The following is a 13,441-nucleotide window of genomic DNA, read 5'->3' on the forward strand; positions in this document are numbered from 1 at the left end:
ATGTAATACCCTAAAAATGGTCACCTAAACCATGGGCCCCTAATTTCAACAACATCACCAAGGTCCTAACCAAAGCCAATTAAATCAACGTTGAGCACACAATTAATTAATTCTTCAATCATTAAATGTCACATGGCAAACAAATTATTCTATATTAATGAAATATTTATTTAATTAATTAAATCATTCCAAGAAAATCATTTTGATCAATTATCCTATTTAATTTATTAAATATCCTAGCATATTTAATTAATTAATAAATTTGCCATTTAATCATAAAAAGGAATTAATTTATTACAAAAGAGGAACCAATATGCAAAGCAAGAGTTAAATTGAAAATAAAATAAAAGAATTGAATTGAGAGAGAAATCAAACTTGAGATATTATTTCTTTCTTCTAAATTGAGAACTTGGAATCAGAAAAACAATTAAAGGAATTTAATCATTCTCTAAATTGGAACTCAAAGCTTTTGAGAAAAGAAGTTCAATTACATTGAAAACTCTTTTTTTGAATAAATCAAAGAAATATGCATGGAGTTACCTATTTTTAGTTACATTGAAAACTCTTTTCTTGAATAAATCAAAGAAATATGCATGGAGTTACCTATTTTTATCTCAAGTGCATGGAATTAATTGAATTATATCTCTAATGCAAACTCCAACTTATAATCTGAATGCATTTCAATTCAACTATAATTGGAATCTATCGCAAGGTTAACTGAATCTGATCTCTCAATTATTTCAATTATCCTTAATTGTGCTTTTTCTTGATCTCTCTTGTGATTCTCTAAAAATTCAGCCTTCATCTCTCATCCAAAACACCCCAGAGATTTATTGTTATTATGCAGTTTTTGCTCTAGAGTCATTGAAGATATTGTGCTTGCTTTTTGAGATTATTGCATCTTTGTTTAGATTTTTGCATATTTAGTTCAATTATGATTGCTTGAATTTATTTAGCTTACTATTCATCCATCTAGCATAATCTTGCATCCATTTAGCTTAATATCATGCTCATATAGATTAAATCCTTCATCTTGGTGTAGTCTAGTCATTGGTATTGCTTATACAAATCTGAGAGCAAGTCTATACCCGCATCTTTTAGAAGGCAATTGGTCGATTTGTTATGGTTTTATTATTAATGCTTATATCTGTCTAACCATACATGTAATGACTTAATTGAAGTGTTGTGTCTTATAGCTTATGAACTTATTCCACTTTTTCACACACACAATAGGGAGGTTGAGGAATGTGAGTATGTACACATTATTTGGAGAATGAAATGAATGTTGAAGATAATGATATATTAATATCAAAAATATGAATATCTTTAGCCACATGATGGATGAGTTGGCAATGACATAGTAATGTAGAGATGAGGGAGAGTTGGAAAAGGGAGATTAAATAATTGAAAAAATATTTAATTAAGAAGACTATTGGATAGTGGATAGAAGAATAATCATTAAATATTAGATATTTAATTGATTAGAAGAAAGGATAAATGAATTAATTAATAAAATATTTTAATTAATTAATAGAAGAATGAATTAAATAAATTAATCTTTTCAAATTACTATTTAATAGAAGAATAAATATTAAATAAATATAAAATATTTATTTAATTGCTCAGCCAATTTTATGTGTATACATTTTGCCCCTATTTAAAATAATGTTGAGAGAACATTGTTCGAAAGATTTAATCAAGTCTTGATAATGCGCCTGATGAAGATATAAATCCTGATTGTGTGCCCCCTCAGGAGATTGATTGTGAAATTGTTGAAAAAATTGGATTGAATGATTGATCTCATGATAATTGATTGAAATGATTTAAAAATAGGCCTCTCAATTAAATTCATTTTTTAAAAACAAATAAAATTGCCCCGCTTGAAACATTAATTACCCCTTCAAAATAAAAAGGGGTATTAATAAAATTAACCTAAGTTAATTTTATCCTTATTTGCATTCTTGTTAGCTTTTGGGAGAGAAAAGAAATTGGTGTTGATCTGGCAAAATGGTGATCACATTCGAGAGCCATCGAACGAAGCGTGTGCAAAGTTACCAAAGACCTCTTGAGTACGGCCTGCTGGTGAGTGGTCTATCTTGATCTTGTTTTGAACTTTCCGTATGATTTTTCACTTTAGATTAGCGCATCTGTTAGGTAGGTTAACACTTTTGCAAGTTTAATGCATATGCTTTGTTTGGTCTCGCATTTTCTAGGAATGTTAGTGCAGATGCTTGTTTAGTGCATGTGTCTAATGTGTTCGTGCATTTGACTGATTTAGCACTTTTGTTGATTAGTTTCGTGCAAATGCTTGATTGGTTAGAACTTTCACTTGGTTAAATGCCTGTGTTGAATAAAATAGTGCTTTTGTTTGATATGATGGCACATTTACTTAAAATTGAATTTGTTTGATTTTAATAATGTTAAAATTCAATTTTATGAAATTTGATTAGATAATTGATGTGTAATTGGATAGATTGATAGACAATTGATGTCTGATAGAGAATTTGATAAATTTGATCAATGGGATAGATGAATGATTGATTTAATTGATAAGATAGCTAATCGATTGATTGGTAGAAAACCATGATTGATGGTTTTAGGTTTGATTTGATTGCTCTAGGAGGCCGATTTAGTCTTTGATGAAGAGCTTGATAGATTTGATTGAACACATTGATTGATTGTGTAATTGTTCATCTGATTGATAGCCTGATTTGCTTGGTAGAAAAAAAAATGATTGATTGTTGATGTGATTGATCGTATTGAGATGTTTATTTGATAGATTAGTGATCTCTTAGATTTGATAGATAGATGATTCATAGAGGTCAAATTCTCTTGTATAAACAAGAGAAACTTGATGTTCTCTAGTGTTGAGAGAAATTCCCGACCATGTGCCATTTAGTTCCAGAGCTGACATAGGATGATATTAGACATATAGATGCATGTGGATTGAGTCACCTCCTGTATATGCCTGACATTATGCATAATAGGGGGTTATTGTCTATATTAGCTGAGAGATGGCATAGCGATAATAACACGTTTCATCTACCCATTGCTGAGATTAGTGTGACACTCGAGGATGTCTACCAGATCTTACACAACCCTATGACTGGTGAGTTAGTCTAGTACAATTACCAGGATCTTATAGGGACAGAGGCTTGTAGAGCCATGTTTGCAGATGACAACATTGATGGAGGAGAGATTAGATGGGAGGACATGATTATGCACTATGAGACTCTCCTAGTGATTCTTGTAGGCTTGATTGGTGGATTCATTTGTCCTGATAGGAGATCTCAAGGTTTTGTTATTGGTTGGGGTGGGATCTTCCTGAGCATGATGCATCATCAGACTCATTATGCATGAGGTGTGTGTATGCTTGCACACTTATATCATGATCTACATTAGGTTGTTTGTTATGAGAGTACTAGTTTGTCAACTGGATGTACATTTCTATAGGTCTAGTGTTGGGAGAACATTATTGTTACTCAGCCTATTCATGATAGAGTTTGCAGTGAGGGCCAACCATATGTATATTTTTATAGAGGTACCCTTACTCAGTCAAAGCTGGGTAAGATGGAGTATTAGCGATGGGTTTTAGATAGATTCTTACATTTCTAGATTTTGCATCATAACCAAAACTAGTGCTATAGTAGCACACAACATCTATGCCAATATCATGATTGGGGAACCTTCTAACATATTGGGTTTCTCTTCCTTTTCTGATCATGCCATTGTAGTCAGCTGTCAGTCTCCATGGATTCCTTGCATGTGCAGGTACACTACTCATCTTGTTCTATATAGGTCTTTGTTTCTCATATCTTCTATAAATTCTATTATACTAAGCATGGTTGTGTTAGGATCTAAGAACATTGAGAAGGGGGGGTGAATCAGTGTTCTGTCAGAATGAACAATTTTTAACTTTCTAAACCATGCATGTATGTACCGATAAACAAATAAGCATATAACAAGAAGAAAATAAACCATCCACATAAATGAACACCATAACACACAAAATTTATATGTGGAAAAACTCAGTGAGGAAAAACCATGGTGGTATTTGTGACCCACAATATCAGTTCACCAGCCATATGAAAAGATATTACATAAAACAGGGGCCTGCACTTGCAGGAAGGCACACTGCCTAGAGCATACTTCTCATCACTAAAGGGCCTCACTGACTACAAGCTTTCTGCCAAAGTAAATTATTGAAAATGAACTCAAGAGTGCATCTGCTATGCCAGATAGAGTTCCAGTTCTGGTTCTTCTCTGTACTGGTTCACAAACTTGAAATATTACTAGTATTACTTCTCCTCCAAGAATGCTTTCCAAGCTATATGTAGATCTTTGCATGATATAATGTTTGCATACAAAAATGATCTGCATACATATATTTCGCATCTCATAGCTATTCTATACCTATATATGTCTATCTCTATTCCATCACAATACCATCATCTTAAATTGACCTAGCAAACTGACTTATATACCTATTACACATGATATGCCTTATGTCGGCTTACAATACATTTACAAAAGATATTCAATATCGGCCTCGACAATAATTACAAAATGATTTACTAGATAAATCTTCCTTGATGTCGTCTTCCTTGAAGTATTGATGTCAGTGCCAGTGCCGGTGTCGGTGTAGGCCTGAATGCTTCCAATGCCGATATCTGCCGGTATATACTTCCTAGTGCCAGTTTGTGACTTCCATCAGATCTTCTTGCCATCAATGATAAAAAAATGAATCCAACGAGTGTCAATTTCCAAAAATCTCCCCCTTTGGCATTGATGGAAACACTCATGTGAAAAATGGATTCTCTGACAGTGTGCTCCCCCTAAGAAATATACTCTATATACTCCATCTAATAATATTTTCTTTGATATTTTTCACATATGTACATACTCTCCCTTTGACATTAATGCCAAAGACCAGTGAAAGAATAAAAGATATCTGGGTATGCCTTTTTTAGCAACTGAAGATATGTGTCCCAACCTGATTTGAAAGTATCAGATATCGATGCAAGTCCATTGAGTAAGTGGGCAAGTGATTCCTTCTCTTGGGTATCTACCAGTGTGGGTTTTGCTAGCATATCCATGCATTCTTTCTTGTGAACACCCAATGAATCAAGTCTAGGGCTTACCAATTCTCTTAAATTTCTTTCTCTCCTTATTATTTTATCTTTCTCCTTCTCAAAAGAAAAAACTTGGTTCTCCAAGGACAAAATTTGTCCATCAACAGATGTAGTTAGTGCAGTCAGTCCATCAAAAGAGTTAGCAATATTAGCCATTTTGTCATATAACTCTTTCAATCTGCTTTCCACATTGGTTGTAAGATTTCCTAAATTACAACATACTCTATAGATATTAGTACATGGTCTTAAACAAATTTCAATGGGAATAAGATTGTCTTCTATTTTGTTCTTCCCAGTTTCTATGAGCTGATCAAAAGATGCTCTTTTTGCTGCAGAGAAACTGTCCAAAGCCTGTCGATCTATAATTTGTCTCAAAGATTCAAAATTATTTGATATGTGCTCTGTTAAAGTCTTGAGCTTACCGGAAGGGCTTTCTCCATCCTTAATCTGACAGTTAGACATTATTCTGTGTATTACAGAGATCGATTGATCAATTAACCCTTTGTCTACAGTTCCTTCCTTTAGTAATTTCTGAGTGGCCATCATCATTAATTTTGCTGGACTTAACTTAGAGATTGATTTCTTCTTGACCTGAGAGGTGTCAATTGCCAAAACTCTTGCTAGGGAATCAATTTTACCTGTCAGCATGGACTCAATTGATTTTACCTTGTCCATCTCAACCTTTATTGCACCCATGGCTTTGCCACTTGGTGCAGTATCGGTTACTGCTGATGGAGTATCATCCATAGTGTTTCTAGTGCCCTGTACATTCTCTTGCTCAAAATTGGTCTATGCCAGTACATACTGTACACTCTCTTTAATTGTTGGTTGTGGTTGTGCCAAAACTAGAGTTGAACTGCCCAAAATACCCTTTCCTTTTGATTTGTCAGAAATGGTGGGGGATGTTGCCTTTGCAAATTGTTCTAGAGATATGAGAAAGTCTGGGTTTTTCTAAAAGAGTTTTTTCCATCCCTTACTTGTCTCATTTATCACCTCATTTACTCTTCCCATCACAAGGCTTATCTACCAGTTTTTACTACTAAAAATTGTCCTATTAGTAGTATCTATACATATTTTCATCTCTTCATTATTTATAGTACTACATTATTCCAAAAGTGCAACTTCCTTGATTTCCCTATTTCTCTTAATAGCATCAAGTCTTTGATCCTCAAGTTTATTATACAGGGATAAAGGTATCTCCTTCAAAATTTCAACTAAGGCTTTCTTATAGATGTCTATATATAGTAAAATAACCTCTTCTAACTTATTTTTCTCATTTTCTTCAAAATCTTCATAATACTTTGATATATTCTTTAAAATTCCATCTTTTGTAACTTCATCAATAACTTCAGCACAGGTCATTGTTATCTTACCATTTTCAGTATCATCACCCTTCTGCTTTTTGCTTGTGGTTGCCGGTGTAACTGGTTTCCTCTTCTACATAGGCTTCCTTATCGGTGGCAGAGGTACAGTAGGCTGAGCTACCTTTTTGACAAGTCTCCTCCTAGGTTTTTCCTTCTATTTCTCTATCGGTGGTTTTACCATTTTCTTCCTTTGCACCATTCTAAAAGCCATAGGTTCATTATCCTCAAAGTCAGAGTCAGAAGTGATTGGGGAAATGTGAACTTGTGGCTTCTTCCCTTCTTCAGTAGAAACCTCTGCCAGTTTAGCAACCTATTTTGAATTGGAACCCAATTGAGTGTCTATCTTATGTAGCACATCTTGTACATATGTAGACATCTTTCCTATTTTATTTTCTCTTCTCTTCCTTTTAAAGTTAATTTTCACTTCAAGAGCCTTCTCTCCTATTGTACCAAAATGTTTTGTCTTATCATCTAATGGGGCATCTAACAACATCTTTGCATAAATCTCAAAAATGATATCATCTACCTCATATCCAAGCTTAGTAATCCAGATTTGCTTGGGTTCAACTTCTTCCATAAGAGTTTCATCAGTTTTCACCACGAAACATATGTCAGTGGAATACTTCTCCACAATACTCTTTGAAATTCTCTCCCTTTTCCTCATGTTTTCTTGAAAAGTCTTAAAATACCCCCAAAGTTTCTCATCTCTATTGGTACCAAGACCGATTATAGCTATCTTGATCTGCATACCTACCAGTATGTCATGAGCCCATTGCTTCTTTCCTAAACCGGGTAGCTCATTCAGGAAGTAAAGCATTAAACAAATAGTTAAGTTTCCATATCTGAAGGTGCCTTTCTTGATTCCTTTGATCTTAGTAAGGTTTAGCATTAATTCACTCCTCATCCATTCACATAAGTCATACTTCACATTATTCCTTAGCATCTGATATGTGGCATGAATGCATGAACTTCCAACAAAATTCAATCAGTTGGATTGAGTTACCTTGTATCCTATGATCATGCTTGCAAACTTTAAGTTTCTATCAGTTATTGTGCTTATCCTCATTGATATGCTATCAGATGTAGCACCAGTGAGTTTTTCAACCTCTCTGTTGGAAATTTTCTTGCCAGGTTCTTGTCCGACCCTGGGTAAGCCAATGATAGCCTAAATTGCCTCCTTCGTGATCATGTAAGGCCTATCTATCCAAATGAATTCATTGTGAACCCTTCTTACAACATATCTGATCACCTCATCCTTGAATTCTAGTATGTACAGAATATTGGTTAACCCCAGATCCTCAATTTCTTTGAATTCTGGTTCGATCGTTCTGGTGTCTCCCAGTATCACTGATTGATACATGTTTTTGATGTCTTCAATGCCCAAATCCTCAAGAGTGCAGTGAATGTATGTCCTAACATCTTCAACATACATTACTCCATTAGGAACCCTAGAAAATGCTCCTGCAAAGGAACCTCCTTAAAGATTGGCCTTAAGCTAGCCTTGACTTTGACAATGGTGGGATTTGCAGTAAAATTAGGTGTTGAAGATCCAAACACCATGTCATAAAATACCTGAAAGTGAATGCTGGTGGATGATTTTGTGCTTCAGATAATTGCTCAACATCCTCTCTCAATGCTTTTCTCACTCTTAATTTGCCTTTACTTCACTTTGATTGCTTGAATGCTCGGTGAGTGAAAATGAATTCACTTACCCTCTTTTATCAGCGAGGAAAAACCCTAAATTTCTATAATTAATACTTCACCAACAACCCTACAGATGCCAGTTTCATAGTTATGTGTCGGGTAACCTTCATCGATGATGAACACATTTCTCCAGATCTCCTTAGATATCTTCTGGGGTAATATGCAAAATTTGGCAGTGACTTTGCCAACCCCTAAGGATTATGCCTCAGTTATCGGTGGAATACTCTATCCTACTAGTGGATTTGTCAATCTATATCCATCTCCACTTTGTTCTTCAAATTTTCTAACTCATCTCTTGGTGTGATCTTGTTGTATTTCATCTACCTTCTGCTTTCCTTCTCATTGTTGACCGGTTGAGTCTTGTTTCTGTAACACTTAGTAATATGACCTATTTTGTTGCATGCATAGCATGTAACATTGTTCTTTTGAATTGCTTTGACATATCCGGTATTATTATTTCTTAACCTACAATGATTAGCAAAATGTCTAAACTTTCCACATGCATGAAATTTAACATTCATTCTACAATCTTATGATCTATGACCATATTTCTTGCAGTTTGTGCATTGACTAGGAACAAAATTGTAGTTTTGATTTGCCTTATTTCTACATTGTTTAGCCATATGCCCAAATTTATTTTAAATAAAACATCTACTATTTAATTTATAAGCATTAGATTGCCTTACCGGTTTCCTATGTTCTGATGAGTTCCGCATATCGGTTGTTTGATCTTCATTAGCAGTACCAGAGCTTTCACTTTGTACAAATCCAAGTCCTCTAGAATCATCAATCTGTCTTTGTCTTTTCAATAAGTTATCCAACTATGCAGCATTGATCCTAAACTTTTCTTTATACTCACTTGCAGTAGTCAAATCATCTCTCAGAGTAGTTGGTTGCCTTTCAATTTTGTGTTCATTATTTTGAGAGTGTGCCAAATCAGTCCTCAACAGATTATTCTCATGATTCAATCTTCCACATTCATCAAACTTTTTCTTTAGAGATAAAACAAGATTATCTTCCTTCTTCTTTCTGTCCTCAATGTCTTTTGATAACCTCATGGTCAGATCTTTCATTTCATTTTTCATGACCATGTTTTCTTGACTTAGTTTTTGACATTGTTCCTTAAGAGCATTCTTCTCCTCATCATCCAGTTGTTGCAAAAGTTCCTTTCTCTTGGCTTGAGCATATGATAAACTTTCTTGGAGGATAAGAATGAATTCATTTGTAGAATTCAATTCTTCTTGCAGTTTCAAGTTCTTCATCCTTTCAGCATCATAATACTCAAGAGTCATCTCAAGCTGCTTCTCCATAGCCATGTTCAAAGATTCTAGTTTTGGGATCTTCCTCAAGCTGTTAAACTTCTTCCAAGGTACCAGGCTTTGATACCAATTGTTGGGATCTGAGAACACTAAGAGTGGGGGTGAATCAATGTTCTTTCAGAATGAATAATTTTTAACTTTCTAAACCATGCATGTATGTACCAATAAACAAATAAGCATATAACAAGAAGCAAATAAACCATCCACATAAATGAACACCATAACACACAAAATTTATATGTGGAAAACCTCAATGAGGAAAAACCATGGTGGTATTTGTGACCCACAATATCAGTTCACTGGCCATATGAAAAGATATTACATAAAACAGGGGCTTGCACTTGCAGGAGGGCACACTGCCTAGAGCATACTTCTCATCACTAAAGGGCCTCACTAACTACAAGCTTTATGCCAAAGTAAATTATTGAAAATGAACTCAAGAGTGCATCTGCTATGGTAGATAGAGTTCCGGTTCTGGTTCTGCTCTGTACCAGTTCACAAACTTGAAATATTACTAGTATTACTTCTCCTCCAAGAATGTTTTCCAAGCTATATGTAGATCATTGCATGATATAATGTTTGCATACAAAAATGATCTCCATACATATATTTCACATCTCACAGTTGTTCTATACCTATATATGTCTATCTCTATTCCATCACAATACCATCATCTTAAATTGACCTAGCAGACTGAGTTATATACCTATTACACATGATATGCCTTATGTCAGCTTACAATGCATGTACAAAAGATATTCAATATCAGCCTCGACAATAATTACAAAATGATTTACTAGATAAATCTTCCTTGATGTCGTCTTCCTTGAAGTATTGATGCCAATGTCGGTATCGGTGTAGGCTTGAATGCTTCCAATGCCGGTATCTACCGGTATATACTTCCTAGTGCCGGTTTGTGACTTCCATTAGATCTTGTTGCCAGCAATGACAACAAAATGAATCCAATGAGTGTCAATTTTCAACAGGTTGATCCACTAGTTGTCATGGAACTGTGAGTTCTTCTTCCTGGACTCATACCTTCTATAGCCAGATCTATTGCTGTTACAAAAAGCATTATTTGGATAACCAGGAGAGGGGATATGCATGTTTCTACTTCTTGATACATTTTGCTCATATGCATTATTTCTATGAGATCCTAGATTATTCCTTCTAAATCCCTTTCTACATTATTTTTCCCTATGGCCATAACCCTTACATGCAAAGAAATATCCAGAGAAAGAAGATTTATAACTTACAAACTTATTTTGCCATGCATGGGGAGATCTTATTGGACCGACTTCTTAATTTCTCCTTCTCTGAGGATGGATCCTGGGTTGTTCATGCTAAGCAGTTCTTCCATCTGAACCTTTCATCTTCCACACTTGTCTTGTCTTGTGGGTAGTAGCATTTCCTTGTCCTCTACTCGTAAGAGGTCTTCTTTGTTGTCTTCTCATGTTCTTGCTTCTGGTGAAGTTTTTTTCTCCCATCTTCCCTTTTCCTTTGGGATCTGCATTGTTCCTCCTTCTTGCAACACCAAGTTTCATCCTTGTCTGCATGTCTTCACTAGTTGTGGTTAGATCAACCTTCTTCTAGGGAGTATTTCGGACAGTGAAGGTTTGTCCCTTGTTATTTCCATTTGAGGAGACAAACAAAATGTCATTATGAGGGAGATTCTTGCTGGTGGAGCATTCACCGACACAACTTCCTAATCCTCTAGTATCCTTGGCATGCTTTTGCATTTTTCAACATTTTATCCAAGGCATCACTACTGCCATCAAAACAAATTCTTACCTTGAGCTCATCCTAACATTTCTCAAGGTCATTTTGGAGAATATCCATTTCTCCTACCAGCTGTTGATATCCTTTATCCTTTACTTCTAGCTTAGATGCTAGATCATTACAGTGGCACACCTTGGTGTCTTCTTGTTGATTTTTTAATTATGAGACACATTTCTTAGATTATTCAATGCATTTGATCAACCGTTTCTTCTCCACAATTGCAACATTTTTGAATAACTTGTACTCATTCCTCACTCTACTAAGTTCTTTGAATGCACTTACAAGTTCTCCTTCAAGATCAACTTTTGCTTCTTCTTCTTCTTCTTCTTCACCTTCACTATCACTACCAAACACATCTTGCTAGTAGGAGTGATCTGCATGATCATTCATAGATGTGTGTCTTTCATCCTCTAATTCTTGAGCCATGAAGAGGTGAGTTCCTTCTTCATTATTATTGTGGCTACTAATAGATCTTCCTTCATCATATGCAGATGCATGAGTTGCATTTCTCATCTTTTCTTCACAAAATGGTTTTGTAGTGGTAAGCTCATTTCCATAGAGCTTCTTTAATCTTTCCCATAAGATTTTTGTCGTTATGCATCTATCCACCTATGAGGAGACATCATCAAATAACCCACAAAGTATAGCCTTTAATGCTACATCATTACATTGGTTTATTCTTTCAGCATCTGAATCGGTGGGAGGACTAACTTTACTAGGGTAGCCATTTACAACAAACATCCAAACATCATACCCTAGAGAGGATAAGTGAACTTCCATTCTACAACTCCAAATGGAATAGTTTAAACCATCAAATATTGGGGTTGGGGTTGACACTAAACAAACCATTGTGTCCTTAAGTTAGAATCTACCCAAGCTAGAGAAATATTATCAATTGGGAACCTATGGCTCTGATACCAATTGTTAGACACAATGTGCCATTGAGAGGGGGGGTGAATTATTCGTCTACAAACTTTTCCCTTTTCTATCCTATGTGTGTATACCAGTTAGATATAATAGAAAGAAAACTTGTTGATTAGATTGGAGACTAATACAAATGCAATCACACATGAAAGGGACATCACATAACATCGAATGTACGAGGAAAACCCAAGATGGGAAAAACCTTGGTGAAAAATGTTGCTGGAGTCTACTACTCCAATCCAGCCTCACAATGGAAATATCATTACAATGTTTAGGGCACCAAGCTAAGGAGATCCAACCCCTAATTTATGACACCAACCCAAGGACCACCAACCCAAGGAGCATTAACCCTTGCACCGAGCTCCAACTCAGTGATCTTCAATGAATATAATCAATTACAAAAGTAATAGCCTTGTTACAAATGAACTTTGTAACTCTTCTGCAAATCTCTTCACTAAATCCTCTATCCAATCCACTATTGGTTCTCTGCTCACCCTCTCACTATTGCAACCTTATTTCCTACTACAACCTTATTGGGCTAGCCTCTTCTTCATCTTTGTTGGTTCTTCTCTCTACTACACTGCTTCTCTCCACTAGTCTACTTCACCTAGTTAGATATCCACTATCTGATTACTGTTGGCTCTCAGCTTACCAACTCTCTTTTGTTTCTCACTATGCTCTTCTCTTTTCTACAATACTTTTTTCCTCTTCTATACCAGTTCAGTCACCAACGATATACTCCTCTCTTAGGTCTTAGGCTCAATGGCAGACTACCGGTTGCCACACTGTTGCCAGTTGAGCTCTTCAATCCTATTCTTTCTTACACTCAGTCTCTTCTTCTTCTTCTTCTTCTTCTTCTTCTTCTTCTTCTTCTTCTTCTTCTTCTTCTTCTTCTTCTTCTTCTTCTTCTTTTCTTTGAGCACTTGGCTGATTTCCCTTCTTCACCAACAACACGATACTATCATTCAATAGCAAATTCATTGATTTTGACTTGTATATTTATAAACAAGTCTTCCCGCCAAAAACCAATTCAAACTTTAGGTGGTTAGGGTTTCTTCATCAAGCTTGAGGCAAACTAAATCTAATCAGATCTCATTAGATCTGATCACCTTGATTGATTATTTACAACACATCAATCAACATTGCCATTGTCATGCCTTCTAGAAAACGCTATCCATATTTAGGAATCTTCTTTTAATCTATCAGCTGATCTCTTGGT

The sequence above is a fragment of the Cryptomeria japonica genome, chromosome 7 (assembly GCF_030272615.1).
Source record: "Cryptomeria japonica chromosome 7, Sugi_1.0, whole genome shotgun sequence".
Taxonomy (NCBI): Eukaryota; Viridiplantae; Streptophyta; class Pinopsida; order Cupressales; family Cupressaceae; genus Cryptomeria; species Cryptomeria japonica.